The 16,566-nt window shown below is 36.4% G+C and overlaps 1 long non-coding RNA gene across 2 annotated transcripts in view; it reads right to left on the reverse strand.

The window, feature by feature from the left end:
- The window catches only part of LOC147577513 (uncharacterized), a 273,639-nt gene that overhangs the window by 161,947 nt on the left and 95,126 nt on the right, over window positions 1-16,566 (reverse strand). The window contains exon 4 of one of the 2 annotated variants that reach the window (XR_015255841.1): window positions 10,566-10,616. The exons of the other annotated variant lie outside the window; for it this stretch is intronic. This is a non-coding gene — a long non-coding RNA (uncharacterized LOC147577513). The remainder of the gene's footprint in view (window positions 1-10,565; window positions 10,617-16,566) is intronic. 2 annotated transcript variants of the gene reach the window in all.

Raw genomic sequence — 16,566 nt, forward strand, 5'->3', positions numbered from 1 at the left:
CAGCACCATATTCCATGACTTCTTTTTTCTCTTTTTTCAAAACCCAACCTCATTAATATAATTCAGTATCTGAGCTATAAATATTTTAAATTGAGCATTTGGGGGCTTTCAAGAAATAAGTATATGCATTTAGAGTTTGTCCTTACACTTTGCTTGTATTTGGTTTAGCCTCGATCACAGCCACATCCTCAGAATAATCCTTCTTGACATTCTGAAAATCCTATGTAGGTAAGTAAACTATATATTCAGACACTTCTATTTTATAATATCTATAAAAACATATGTATTTAATAAATGTCAAATTAATAAGATTAAATCCTATTCCCCACAGTCTTATGTGAACAAATAAGGCATTAATTTCCCTAGGAGAAAGCTCAACTCCCAGGACATATTTCAAAGCCACTTTCAGTTATCATAAGTTGTGGGATTCCTTCAGTCACAAGTGAATAATAATGCCCTTCCATTGTCGATGCCACATTTAGATGTTTTTAATTTCATCACATCACCTTTCACAAATGTTTATGAAATATTTAATCAAGAAAATGTGTAAAATTTAAAAACTCCGGACTTCACTACAAACTTTGTTTAATCTACAAAGGGTAAGTTTTTCATACATATTTAAGTTTTCTTGTGAGGTTCAAATATTTTGATAGTTATTTACCAAGCAAATATCTACTGATCATTAATTACCATCTGTAATTTAACAATGTTTCCTATTCTCAGTAATATTACTTGTAATATTTAGAATTATTGTATCCGTGAAATCCTAATGCAACCCTATTATGCCAGGCTTATATAACATACGATATTCAGTTCCCCTACTGAATGAATTTATAGATTTACCTTAAAATAACAATTTCCTTGTCATAAGACCTAACGAGCTTCAGCTTACATTGAGTGACATCTACACATGTAGTTGGGACTGGAATCACTATCCTGCTATGGTAGAGTATGAAGACAAACGTGTACCTCTTTGCTCAATTTTACCTCTATAAAAATCCTTAAAAAGAAAAATATATATAATTCAAACAGTCATTCTTTTCTATCTTTTTTTTTAAGTTTATTTGTTTTATATTTGAGAGAAAGAGACAGCATGAGTGGAGCAGGAGCAGAGAGAGAGGGAGACAGAGGATCTGAAGTGGGCTCTGTACTGATAGCAGAGAGCCCACTGTGGGGCTTGAGCTCACCAACTGTGAGATCGTGACCTGAGCTGAAGTCAGATGCTTAACCGACTGAGCCACCCAGGTGTTCCTATTCTTCTGTATATAGATCCTTCTGTATATAGATTCTTCTGTATATAGCTATCTGTATATATAGCTTTTAGAGCTCTTGGATCCATAGGTTCTTAAAACATCGTGTGCATTAAGATCACTATCAGCTCTACATCCAGAAATTCCAAAGCAGTAGGCCAATGGTGAGACCCAGAACAACACTGTCAACAAGTTCACTGGATGATTCTGGTACTTGGATCACATGCTGAGAAACACCATTCTAGGACATGAAATTCTAGGTTCACAATTGATGGAAAATCAGGAGAAATCTGAGGATGATATGTTGACTATTCCCCACCCCCCCCCAATATCTTTCAGTCTTTTATAACATTTTGTATGAAGGCAATTAAGGTTAAATTGATTGGGGTCCTTAAATTGAACTAAATAAAAATGCAGATATTCCAAATAGGAGTTATATGAAGGGATGACTAGCAAAAAGTAAGTAGGTTAGGCATTTTAATAATGAAGATGCTTTTAAGTGATGAAGAAAAAGGGAGACGAAGAAGAGAATCATTAGATGTGAACATAGCCATAGAAATCACCACAACGGAAAATGACATCAAATAGATCTCAGAATTAAACAACAAAAGGAGGGGCAATGGAAAGTCAGCATAAAAAAAAAAATTAAATTAGTAAATTGGATATATGACCATTATAAATGCAAACACTGTTCAAATTATGATTAAAAATTCATCTTGGGGTGAAAAAATATCTTACAGAAAATTTTTTAGTCCTATATCCTAGGCTTGAGTAAGCTTATAAGATTACATGCATTGTGATTAACTGCACTGCTTTCACACTTAAACTGAGCATATACATTCATGAAAAATACTAGACACTATTAAAATGTCTTGTGACACGATATTCTCAATGGGTATAATTTAGAAGATTAGAACAAAGCAATATACATACCAGCAAGACTTGTGGCAGAAAGGGAAAAGGGATCATAAGTATCCTGACCTGTCATTTGTGTTCTTACAGAGTTTTGACAACATGGACACAGATCATAATGATAATTACTTCAGTGAATGTTTGTTCTTCTTGGTATTCTGATGCCATGTTGTTTCTGCTGATGTTCTCACTTCCTACTGTAAATTATAATATCCTAATAGGAAAAGATCTTGGTTATTTCAATTTTGAGATTTTCTTGCTGTATGATACCATTTTGAGTAATTTCACATACTTTTTAAATCTATCCCTAAGGTGAGGCTGATGGACCTCTATTCAGATATGTGTTTATAAAGTAATTTCAGAAGTGGATTCCATCGACAAGTAGGTGGTCTTCAAATTTGGTATCACCAACCGATGTATGTGTTCTGTCTTTAACAAGGTATGATGTGATTTTGGATATTAGCACCTGGATTTTTTTTTTTTTCCTTAGCAAAAGTTTCTCACGTTTCTTTCGACTATTCTCATCTCTCAGTGTGAACAGGAACTCATACTTGATAGCTAATAATTGAAAATGGCCAGTAAAAAGCCAGTATCATTTTTAATTTATGTAATTTTCCAGTTCCTTTCTCTGCCTGTTCTCCACATGTTGCCACTTTCTGGTTACCAAATAATACAAAATAAGTTCTATGTAGGAAAACATAAAAAGTTGTAAGTTTTCAATATTATCTTGTTCTTTAGTTCAAATTATTCCAAAACTCTTGCTTAAACTGGACATTTGTCATATTTATTGTCTAATCATGCTCAAACTTTCAATACTTTAAGCAACTATTTATGCATACTGGATGCTATAGGCATAGTTTCTGGGGGGCTTTCAATATGTAGGAACACACAAAACCAGCAACAACACTGATGTATAGAGCTTATATTCTAATTAGGGAAGACAAACATATGTCAGGTAGAGATACGTAATGAACACAAAAATAACACATGGTGGAAAATACTAGAATGATGTGGCATTGTGTTGTTATATGGAATAGCCAGGAAAATCTCAGATGATTTCCGAGCAGATGAAATTCCTACTCTACTCAGTGTGGGTCGCTGTTCTTATTGTATCTTGAGTAATACGGTTTTCTAGGATAGTCCTTTCACATTGTTTATCAGTGTCAATTTTGGTTAAAGAAAAAATAAAAACAAAAATGGAGCTTAAAAAAAAATCTCTCCTTTCACATGCATGACTTAGGAAACCTTGTCATCTAACCCCAAGAATCTCAGGTATTATAAAACTGGGACTCACCTCCCTTAAATGGCTACAGCTCAGGTCCAATTATTCTTACATGTACAATTTAACCAGAAGTTGGAAGTTTCAGTGAGTATGCACTACTTTCCGAGCTACTGGCTTTATTAAGGGAAACTGCATACAGCTCTGTCATACAGGGGTTTAAAATTGCAACTCTGGATCCCTCAAGTACATCAATATCCCAGGCTCTCAAATCTGCACTGGTCCCAGCACCTCTATGAGTCATGTATAGCTTCAACTTCCACTTACTGCCACTGCTAGGAAGTCCCCTTTAGTAACTGAAGATTTCTTTCTCTTTTTCTCTTCTCAGCTATGCCTTTTCATTGACAATCATGTATTTTTAAGCCTTTTATTGCTATGTGTTTCAAACTTAAGGTAAGAAGTTTGGTAGAGGTAGGAATGTTTCCCGAATTTACTCAGTCCCAAACTCAAAGTCCCCTCAACTAGAAGTTGAGGAGTTTGCAGTGTTTTGTATGTGCTAAATTTCTATCTTAAAACCATTCATAAGAAACAAGTATATACAATATACTTGGTGTATTTTAATGATTAATTCCAGCCAGTTAATTTATGGTGACAAGTAATACCTTACTAGTTGGAAATTACCTTACTCCTCATCAAGTAAGACAACAGCAGAGAATTTTTGCAGAGAATGAAAAAAGTAAGCTTGAAGGATCAAAGTTCAGAAAGGTCAGTGTTCATAATTTAGCTTTCCCCTTCCCTGTTAACTCTAGGAATCTTGATTGGAGTGATAGAAAACATTATCTTATTGTCCATCAAGGACACATTGGACCATCAAAAATGCACTTTGTATGGCTGAGGAAAACAAAGTCACAGTATTTGGCTTCAGACAAAGACCTCAAGAGATTTGTTATGCTTCAAGTTATAGAACCCTGAACTACAAATATCCATACGTGATGATTATAGAATCCTCCCCCACTAAAGGTGTAATGGAGCCTGTGGAAATGCTTCTTCAAGAGGCATACACTGACTTATACATACACTGACTTATAAAATCTTTCTTTCATAGGTTAGGTGGCAAAAAAATTTCTCCTCTGAATGGGATAAACAGATTTTCACTTTTAAGGATAAAGGAAGACTCTAGATGCTACATCTAAAATTCCATATCCAATGATTTTAAAATGTAAGAACCAAGAATGTGGACTAAGTTCAAATGTAGAGTTATTATTAAATCTGTAAGAATTTCACCCCATGTTTTTTACATTTTCCAAATAAAGTAGAAATCTCCTCAAAAGTCCTATCAATTCTATTGACATTTTATTAAAATATGTTAAAAATAAATTCTATGGAGGGGCATCTGGGTGGTTCAGTCAGTTAAGCATCTGATGCTTGATGTCAGCCCAGGTCATAATGTCCGCTTAGGTCATGATCTCACGGTTGGTGAATTTGAGCTCCGTGTCTAACTCTGTGCAGACAGCACAGAGCCTGCTTGGGATTCTCTCTCTTCTCTTCTCCCTCCCTCTCTCTCAAAATAAATAAATAAACCTTAAAAAATAATTTAAAAAATAAACTATATTAGGTCTTGAAATAGATCTTATTGTGCTTTTAACCACATATCATAGTGTGTAAACATTCATGTCTTGTATTTTTATGAGTTATTTTTGTGTGTGATTGTCTTATTTTTATACCTACAAGAAAAACTTCAATAGAGTAGCTTTTTTTTTCTCTTTCCTCCCCTTGGAATCATTGTCTGGCTTACAAAGGAAATCTCTCTTTAAGAAGTTTAGTGCAACTATGAATAATATAAAGGGGGAAGCCATCAGAAAAATTCTTACCACATAAGTAAGTGAAGTACAAATGGTTGAGATTATGTTACAATCTCACCTTCACTCACAGAGTTAGAATCTCCAGTTAATGATTCCTGTAAACTTAAGTGTCAGGTCAGACAGAACCTCAAAACCCTCTTGGCTAATTCATACTCTGCCAACCTACCTCCTAGTTACAGAAGCTCAGTTTCCTAAATGTCTTGTATATGGATAGGAATTTAAAACAGCAAGTCCCAGAACTGTCCTAAATGTTAAATAACACCATAATAGAAAAGAAAAAAAGGAAGATAAAAAGTATGTACTGAAAGAATTAAAATTTATTCTGTACTATTTTGAGAAAAAAAAATTAAACCTACCAGAAACTGTACTCCTAAAAGTAGAAACCAAGGTATTTGATTTACCTGGAGTAACCAGATAAGCTAAAACAGAGTATAAACAAGTTAATTCATTGGACTTTGATTTGCCTGCTGGAGGAAGGGATGGACGTTAAATGGATCCCTTTGAAGTGGAATCAGAAAATTATCAAAGCCCATCAGAAAATTCTCTATACATCAGAGGTTCTTAACCAGATAGAATGATTCACTCCATGGATGAAAAATCAGTAACCTTGGCATCCAGTCCAGGCCATGGATGATCTTCAGACATTTTATGGACTCGGATGATGGCTGTTACTGAACTTCTAACTAGGACAGACTTGACTACTCTGATCTACAACGTATGTTTTTAGCAATGAAAATAAGCAACAAAAAACAAACAAGTGAAACTCATGGTCCAGACAGGACATTGGTCTTTAAGAGACCAACCTAGAGGCAAGTTATTATACTGAGCTCCTTTCATGGTATAAGTTGAAGTTAGCTGTGTTCTCTGGAATAAACCTTATTTTGGACATGGGTGTACCTCTTCTTCCACATAACTGTGCTGACACTTTTAAAAATATAATTTTTAAAGCATCATATATTGTCGTGTTCTTTTACATAATATTGACTCATACATAGAGCTCATTCAACAGCAAAACTAGAGGAATCCTTTGGGATTATCTATTTTATCATCCAGAAACAGTTTTATTGAATGGTGCAATGACCTACTGACTTGTAGAATGTGATTAGAACCATATGCCAATTAATGGTGCAGTTTCTCCTATAAATAAAATGCATGGGTCCCAGAACCAATAGATGAAGTTGGTGGTTTCTTCTTATTTATAACCAAATATGCACCTTTATAATATACTAAACTCCTTTTTCCCCAAGACTTCAGGTTCTGTAGAATTTAAGGTTTTATTACCAGAGGCATAAATGCTTTCTATTACAGGACTGAAGAGTTCCAATGATTTGGAATCTAAGAGCTGGTCATTAAGGGCTATTCATGCCACTTAACAAATAAGGGGAAACAGGGTACTTCAGTGCTGGATGGAGTATTCCACAGTAATAGAGTAATAAGGAACAATAAGATAACCACTATAAAACAGGAGCCTAGAAAAGTATAGTGGGAACTCAGGTGATTGGACACATATTTTTCTGTACTATGTCCAAAATTATGGTTTGATTACTACAAATGAAGACTGGAGGGATTGTCAAGACTTCAAATCACTCAAAAAAGAAAACGTTGATCACCCATTAGTGAAAGAGCAAAACTACTACTACAGACCTGGTTTGTAACGCTGGCTGTTCTCTCTGTCATAATACAGAAGGTGAGGAAACCAAGAAACAACATTTGAGATGGCTACCTTTAGAGAACATAGGTGCCTTTACTTCAATTTAGAGAAACAGAAACTTCTACCACCTGTGCAACTCTTGGTCCTACAGCCATGTCTACTGCTTAACCTGCATGGACAATCAATCAAGGAACACGCAAAACACACAACCCTCACCCTTGTAGGTTGGCACCGGAAATCCAGCATCTCTAGGACTGGGGTGAGCCCTACAGATAGAAGCAGCAGAGAATCATTCTCCACCACACTTGCACCTTCCAAACTTCACACAAATCTGGCAAGTCACACAAATGTAGCCATCAGTGAAAACTAGGTCATATCCAAAAACCTCGATACAAGACCATCGAGGAAATAAAGTTTGCTGGTTGGTTGTACCAGCTTCTAGAGTATGGTTCAATTCAGTAGAACCAATGCTTTATTTCCATGCCCTGATATCTTTTTCACCCAGAATCTGGGAGAATAAAAATTACTCGACCAGGAGTCGTTCATTCAATCATCTAATAACAGACAGAATAAGAAGAAGGAAATTGGTACCTTCTTGTTTGTATGAAAAAAGGCTTAAATACCTGTAGTTTTGGTTGATAGGAAAAGTTAAATCTAACATATTAAATATTTTTCTCTGTGGAAAACTGTTATCCAGAAAAAGGTAAACACACACACACACACACACACACACACACAAAATATATCTTTTGACACAGTAAGATTTTCTACTGAGGTTTTGACTCCTTAGCAGCAATATATATGCTGAGTCAAAACTATAGGAACAGAAAAGTACTGATTCCCAAGTGATAATATAAGCATTCCCTACCATGTATAACATGTCCTAAGCATGTTACTCATCCCAATGTGGATTTAACACTTCTAAATAAATATCCAATCCATCAAGAAAGATTAACATACTGTGACTACTAGTGACCAGCAAGTTTTGAGTATTAAAGTAGTCATTCCCCAAGCTCTCTACACACACTCAGATGATCCTGTCACTCCCTAGACCTACTGAATTAAGTTGCAGGTTACTAGTGTCCTGACATTTATATTTTTAAGAGTAACATGAGATTCTGATGGACAATTGGTAGTACATGACATGGCCAAGTGAAGAATCAGATTTCACACTAGTCCTGGATGCGCACCAAGAAAACCATGTCTATACCCAGGAAAGTTATTAAAACTATGTAGGCTTTACTTCTGCATTGGTGAAGTTAGATAGTGTGAGTGGATATTCACCAAAGATACATTTCACCTTTTTCATAATAAATAATTGAACTATAATAAGCCTGTTATGGCACCAGTATGTAAAAAAAAATGATTTTCTAAAGTTGCCATAAAGGTAACGTTATCCACATTTACTCTGGAAGCAAGATTTTGGTTTTTGATGCATCTAAACATTTCCTTAACAATTTACAGAAGCAAATTTCTATGGGTGTTCATAAATAAATGCACTACAAATACTTGATTCTACAGTGTACCGTTTACATAGCACCATTGGGTCCAGGGGAGAAACTATAGCGTTGGGTGCAAATATATTAGTGTGGACACATTTCAGCATTTTAGTCATTTAGAGGTTACAGATAATATCATAGAGCTGGAATGTATCTAAATCTTACTTTTATATCATTTCTTTGCTCTAACAAAGCATAAGTGCCAAAATCATAATTTGCAAAACATAGCAGGCCATCGTGAAAAATGGGCAGCTGCATTGTCTTCCTTCTCTCACTGACAAATTTTGAAATACTGATGGAAAATTCCAATTACAGTCTGCCAAACATAATAATAATAATAGTAATTTCACAAAAGTCTTTGTCTCTGTTCCTTACAAGAGAAAATCATTTTTGTTATGAAACTCTTAATTACTGATAAATTCCTTAGTTGAACATAAAGGTAACTTTGTGGTTTTACTTTTATGTGGAAACTAAAATGGAGGTGCTTTTATAGTGTTCTGGATGTAGGAAGTGTGAATCTTATGTTAAAATAAAATATTAACTATATATTATTTATTTAAAAAGAGAATACACTCTCATCTGGTTTTATTTGAATAATCCATTTTGGTATGCCTGTGATGTTTACCTAGATAGAATGTCAACTTATTTGCAGAAAATTAAAATCTATGTGGAAAATATAACATCTGTTAATTATTTTTCTGTTGAAGATAAATAATAAGTGGGTAGATTTCTAATAATTAAATTAAAAAGCTCCCTAGAACGTTGGATAATTGTTTATCTATGCCCATGTTTCACAACTAAAAATGTAAATTATTCACAGTGGCTGTAAGTAAAATGTGAGTCTTCAAATATTCATATGGAATTGAGGGAATTGAAGGATGCAAACAGAGTTTGTAAAACCTACTTATCTTACAGGTAAGTAACTTCTTCAAAGAGAAACATTTAGAACATATTAAAGCTGAATTTGGAGTCTCACTTCCAGGTTTACTTCAATTCAGTGTCAGTTCCTGGATGAATTCCATTATTCTCAGTATATTATTAAAGAATAAAGAGAGGAAAACAGATGTTGGGAAACAAAGAGCAATAAATGCAACCCAAGAAAAGAATTCAGATAAAAATATACATCAAAGGCTGCATTTGCTTTCACCACATGGAAATTAAATAAAATGGCCAGACTTTCTCCTGAAGGAGAGATATACAAAGTTCAAGGTTACTGTTTCATGTCAATAACATTGTCACCACCAACAAATTGCTCTGTTCTTCTCAATTTTTTTCAGACTTAAAATTTTAGTTTGAACTCTTCAATTGTGTCTTCAATTCACTTCAGTCCGGCTTTAGCTCCCATTTCACAGAAATTTCTTTCATTACGGTTACAGTCACGATTACAACTTTAAAGTGAATGACCAATTTCTTACCTTATATGACATCTTAACTTTGGATATATGTTGCTGTTACTTTCTACTTGAAATATTATCCCCCCAGCTTCTATTTATGACTTTTTGCTAAAATCTCTGTACTCTCTTTAGTCGTCTTTTCTGACTGCTCTCCCTCCTCCAGACCTTTAAATAATGGAGTGCATCAAAGTCTGGCCCTAATCTATTTTTCCCTATGCTTTCCCTACACTCTCCCCTTAGGAGAGCTCATACATTTCATGGCCTCAGTATCATTCTGTACACAAACACACAAATGTCTATCCTAATCCTAACCTAGTCTTCTGTATATGAGAAACCTAGTATCCACCTTCATTTGTTGTATACAAGATGTCCACAACCTTTTAAAACTAACATGCCCAAAATCAAACTCATGATCTTCTTCCCTGAAAATGAATTACAACATGATGTTCAAGTTGGCATTTCTTTTTTCTTTTTTTTTTTTCCATGTTTATTTATTATTGAGAGACACAGATAGAGACAGAGCATGAGCATGGGAGCATTGGGAGCAGGCTCCAGGCTCCGAGCTGTTAGCACAGAGCCCAATGCAGGGATCGAACTCACAAGCCACCAGATCATGACCTGAGCCGAAGTTAGACACTTAATCGACTGAGCCACCCAGGTGCCCCTAAGTTGGCATTTCTTTACCATTAACTGTACCCAACACAAAAAGAATTCCTTCTATTCCACAGACAGTATATTTCAGACAGTATTCTTCTCTATCAAATTCCTTTTTACAAACCTCCATGACAGGCCATTGACAATGTTATACTGACTTCTCCAATAGCCTCTTCTGTAAAAAAAAAAAAAAAAAAATCATTCTCTGAGTTTTAAGTATAATATTTTAAGTCCTATATTCTTACAGTTATGCCATTTACTCACCATTTAACAAATTTTGGACTTATAGCAATGAAATACAGAAGACTTGGCCCCTGGTCTCAAGGAACTTACTAATAAGAGGAAGACAAGAAATAAATATGTATACAAATAAAATGATTTCAGAGAGCAATTAAATATTATCTAGATAGTTAAATGGGAAAATGTGTACAGGTTGTCTTAGATTTGGATGGTACTTTTTAAATTTTATACACACACACATTTTTATTTTAGAGAGAGAGAAGGCACAAGATGGGGGGGGGGAGGCGGGGAGAGACAATCTTTGCTCAGCACGAAGCTCAACATGGGGCTCAATCCCATGACTGCGGGATCATGACCTGAGCTGAAATCAGGAGTCAGACACTCAACTGACTGAGCCACTCAAGTGCCCCTGTTTGGTAATTTAGCTTGAATGTGAGGACAGCTCTTTAGGAAGGAAACATTTTTAGAAAAACCAAAAGAATGGAAAGATCCACGAGGACAAACATCAGAGAGAAGAACAATTGAGGTGAGGGTGTAGAAGTTTAGATGGCCTAATGGGGTGGGAGAGAGCCAAGGCAGTGTGCATGTTTGAGGGGGAAAAAGGACAAGAGTGAACAGGAAATGGACAGTGGAGAGTTCACAGAGTATGTGTGTAGGGGGAGGCAAATAAAAAAAGATGAAGTTGGGGTGGGGGATGAGAGAAGCAAAAGCCCAATTACGTAAAGTTCTCGCCCATGGAAAATTTGATTTTATTCTAAGTGTAATGGGAAGCCACTGGGAGTGAGGGGTTTAAGGTCAACGGTACTACTTGGCTTATATATCTAAATGCTAATCCTCATTAGTCAGGGAGAAAGTGTTCGTCCTTCTCTGGTGGAAAAACTTAGGAGATATAAAACTCAAAAGCAGTTGGAGGCTCTGTCCCCACCTTGTGGAGAAACCCAACCACAGTAAAAATCAAACCAAAAATCAAAGAGGAGCAAAAATAAAGAGAAGACAGTAAAGGCTCCATGTTAGTTGTCTCTTGATTCATAACAAATCACCTCAAATCTTAGAAGCTTATAACAACATATATTATCTTATGGTTTCCATGGGTGAGAAATCTGGCACAACTTATTCTGTACCTCTACTTCAGGGTCTCTCACAGGCTACCAATGAGATGACAACTAGGCTTCAGATATCTCAAATATCACTGGGTAAAGATTTGTTTCCAAGATCATGTGATTGATGGCAAGATTCCATTACCAAAAGATTGTCAAAACAACAGCCTCAGTTACTGACTACTGGCCGCAGGTTGCCCTTATTCCTTGCCATGTGGGCATCTCCAGCAATGCAGCTTGCTTTGTAAAAACATACATGCTGAAAAGGCGAGAGAGAGAGAGAGAGAGAGAGAGAGAGAGAGAGAGAGAGAGATAGAAAGACAAAAGTCATAGTCTTTTAAGAGTTAATCATGGGACACCTGGGTGGTTCAGTCAGTTAAGCATCCAACTTTGGCTCAGGTCATGATCTCATCACTCTGGGCTTGAGTCTCATGTCAGGCTCTATGCTGACAGCACAGAATCTGGAGCCTGCTTCACATTCTGTCTCCATCTCTCTCTGCCCCTCCCCCACTTGTGCTCATTCTCTCTCTCTCAATATATAAATAAACATTAAAAGAATTTTGAAAAAAAATAAAAATAAGATAAAAGCTAATTATGGAAGTGGCCATGGTACTAGAGGCCAGGATTATCAGTCTGGTACTGGGGAAATGTAGTGTCATAAAATTATGACATCATTTTTGCCATATTCTATTTGCTAAAAATCAAACCTTTAGATGCAGCCATTTTCAAAAGGAGATGACAGAGGGAAGAAATACCAACAGGTAGAGATTACTGGAAGCAATAGTAAATGACTCCCTACCACAATCTATCCTCTGGCTTCCACTAATTAATTTCCATCCCAGATGCAGAATATATCCTCTTAAAGTCCCCAGAAATCTCATGTCATTATAATATCAGCTCAAAGTCCTGACTCTTCCTCATTAAAATCAGTCGTAACTCCTTGTTCAGGACTTCTCAATATGTGACTTGTGACACATATTGACATCATGTGGAGCAAAAGAATCACTTAGCCAAGCTTCCCAAATCCTCAGCCATATATTTGCAGGATTTAATAAAATGGTTACAATTTTAAGAAGACAGATCTTGTGGCATTTTGTTATACAGTAAAAGAAAAATTTGCAAGGAGTCCCATTTCCCCAAACAACAGAAGTGCAGGACCGCAAAATTTACACTGCAAAAGGAGCGTGTCAAAAGTCTTGAAGCAAAGCATCCTTTTGTTTCATGATCAGATGCTCAGAGCACAATCCTCTGGGAAAGTAGACATTGAAGGCCAAAGAGCTACAGTACAGGACACAGGGTGGGTGTTAGCACTGACCTTGATGTTCACAGAGGGCTTTTCTATATGGGGCACACAGGCGCCATTCAGAAGCTATATAAATAAAGGGCTAACTCTGGTAACCACTAAAGGGTAGCAGGATATGCCATCCCAAAATATGTTGTGCTGGTATATTATGTTATGCTGCAGGCACTTGAAAAATAGCAAATTTAGGAAGAGGTTTTCTCTAAATTCCCCTTATCTGCCTAAAGATAGATACTCCAAAAGGAACTCAATTATCACTAATCCTCTCCCTTGGAGTTTGATCAGTCAGGGAAGGTGGACTCTTATCAAGAGAGCCTGCCACGCCCACACAAACCATCACAAACTGTCATACCACCCATCTATTCTTCTGAGAGCCCATTCATCTTTCCTAAAAGTCACTTTCCCTAAGATACTCATATCCTCTTCCCTTTCCCTATTCAGATGGTATTCAATCCTGAATTCTAAACCACCCTGGAGAGTTACTCCCTTTGGCCACGGTATCTCCATGTTGACATGAAGTGCACATGTTCAGAAACATTTGTTCACTTTTTCTTTTATTAATCTTTTATTATAGGGGTCTCAGCCAATAACTCAAAAGGGTAGAAAGAATATTACAGTTTCTCTATAGCACTCAAATGAAATGCATTATTTCTGCACACATTAAGATGTGGTGGGAGACTCATGGTTTCTTATTGCACATTCCTCCCCAACCTTCTCAGGTAGAGAAGGGAACAAATAAGTAACATCAAGCAGCTCTTGTTCAGAAAGTCAACGCCAGGGCCCTAAAGATTACTGAAACCCCTGTCTCATTTCATAGCTATTTCATTTCATAGTTTAGGAAAAACACTGACTGCATAGACATCTGAAGGTAAGTGAATGTGGCCCACATGGTTGTGTTTCAGAAAGTACAAGGCTAGGTTCCCAAGTCTGAAACCAACAAAAGGTTGACTTCTTATGAGACTTTACCAGAGCAAAAGCTGCCTGATATTTATTTATTTATTTATTTATTTATTTATTTATTTATTTATTTAATGTTTTTATTTTTGAGAGAGAGAGAGACAGGGTGTGAGCAGGGGGAGGAGCAGGGAGAGGGAGACACTGAATCTGAAGCAGGCTCCAGGCTCTGAGCAGTCAGCACAGAGCCTGACATGGGGCTTGAACTCACAAACCGTGAGATCATGACCTGAGCCAAAGTTGGAGGCTTAACCGACTGAGCCACCCAGGCACCCCAAAAGCTGCCTGGTATTTAAAGAAAGTTTAGACTAAATCTTGAGCAAAATGTTATTCAGTTAAGAAAAACAAAATGCCTCACTGAAGGTGAGAAGATAGGAGCAGTAGGATTAACAGCCAGGTACTGGGGAAATGTAGCAATGTTTCATGGCTGTGGTAGAAATTTTCATGGCAGTTTTTGGACTCACAGAAGAGTTTTCACCACAGACTTTCTCTTTCCCATACGACTCAGTCCTGGAACCCCTGTCACAATCTACACTGACTCCTACTGTCATCCAGTCTCATGACTTTAAGTATCATTTTGCTGATGAGACTCATATGTTTCTGTTCTCCACCTGTCACCCAGATACCAAATTCCTTACATCTACCTGCTCATATCTCAGATGTCTAATTGGCATCTGAAACTTGACATGTCTGAAGCTAAATATTTGAGTTTTTCTTTCTCCCAAATCTACTCCTCCCATGGTGTGCAATTCCTCCATTCACCTAGTTACTCAACGAGAAAAAGCTGGAGTCATTTTTGGTCCCCTCTTTTTCTCACATTGTACATTGATCCAGCAGACAGTCATGTTAAGTCGTGCCACTACACTTTTTAAAGCAGATATTTCAGTAGCCTCCTGACTAGTCAACCTGTTTTGAATCTTACACTTCTTTAGCCTGAAGCCATTTTGATCCTTTACACGGAAGTCTGATTATGTTGAATCTAGTAATTCCAAAAAGGATGTTTTGTATGCCTAAGTAACCATGCCAAGTCACCTGCACCTGCAGGTGTCATCTCTGGTATCCTTTCCTGTTGCAGCTGCATTGCTGGAATCCATTAGCAGCCAAACCACTCTAGTAAGTTTTATCTTCACCATAATGATAGTAAACATTGTTTAACTATCAGGTGCGTTGCCAAAGATGCTTTCTAGCCATTCCTTGAGTTATCGATAGTTGAAGGGTTAGAGTATCTCTGAAAATGCCCTCCTGAACCTGTGATAATATTTGTCTGTTACCTCCAGAAGATGTTTATGCCTACGCCCGTTATTTGTCTTAACCCCGAAAAGAAATGGGAAAACGCCCTTAAATATCAATGGAGGAAAACAATCATAAGGATGGTTCATATGTGGATGGGAGCAGTTACCTCAATATGTTCTGTTAGATTTATGATTTGCTCAGTTGGGCAATATGAACTTATGAATGAGACGTCATGTCCTTGGTCAGAGGTTTCCTTGAGTGCCCACATATTTCCCTTCATTCCAATTCTCATGCCCCCAGACCCACAGACATGTTGCACCTGGGCTTGAGAATTCCTGAAAAGTTTTACTGCTAATAACAGAAGGTGAGAATAAAGCAATAAATGCTCATGAGAATTTATGCTGTATATTATTAACAATATATTCAGACTGGGGATGTTTGCCTGCTTCAAAGAGAAATATGAAAAGTAATGTGATGAACTCAAGTCCTACTGTAGAGTTTATAAAGCTCCTATTGTTTGTAACTTATTGTTACTTTCTGTCTTTATGTTTCAAAGGTTTCAGATTGCTCCTTAGAGTTTGGAATTTATCTGTCCAGGACATTACAATGTCATAAAAAAGGGAAAAATATCCCCAAGTTCAAACTTCTATTTTCTATAATAAAGGCATAAAAATCCCAAAGAACTCATTCTTCATGGTAGAATTGTGTGCCCCACAAGCTGAGATGCCAGACAAAAAATTGCACACATCTACTCTCCCTCAGTTCCCAGCAGTTTGCATTTTCAAGCAACCACTACAAAGTCCTTTTTCTAGTTATCAAGATGAATTAAAAAAAAAAAAAAATTAATGCTCCGGGGCATTCCCATGTTAAAAAAGTAAGATCACCTGAATAACTAATACATTCCTTAATGTGACTGATATTCAACTTTATGATTCCAGTTTCCACAGAAAGAAAACAGATGAATTACACTTGACTACATACCAAAATATACCTGTAAAATAATCTTTCAAATGAAAACAGATATGTTTTCATATGCCAGGGGTACCCCAGTCATGGCAATGTCTATGTTTCTCAACACCAAAGTAACACTAACACAAAATGTATTACAAAACGTAGAGCCATTGGCTCTTCTCACACAAGAAAACTACCACTAGTAAGTTTCACCTGTAATTTTTTTTTATATAATTATGCTGGACACTAAATAAAAAAACAACTATAAAGTATCGGTTTTTATAGTTTGGGGATCTAAAATATTCGAAAGCCTTTGAATGCATATTTTCCATGTGGGAATTTGACTAATG

The sequence above is a fragment of the Puma concolor genome, chromosome C2 (assembly GCF_028749965.1).
Source record: "Puma concolor isolate L17-30 chromosome C2, mPumCon1.1.hap2, whole genome shotgun sequence".
Classification (NCBI taxonomy): Eukaryota; Metazoa; Chordata; class Mammalia; order Carnivora; family Felidae; genus Puma; species Puma concolor.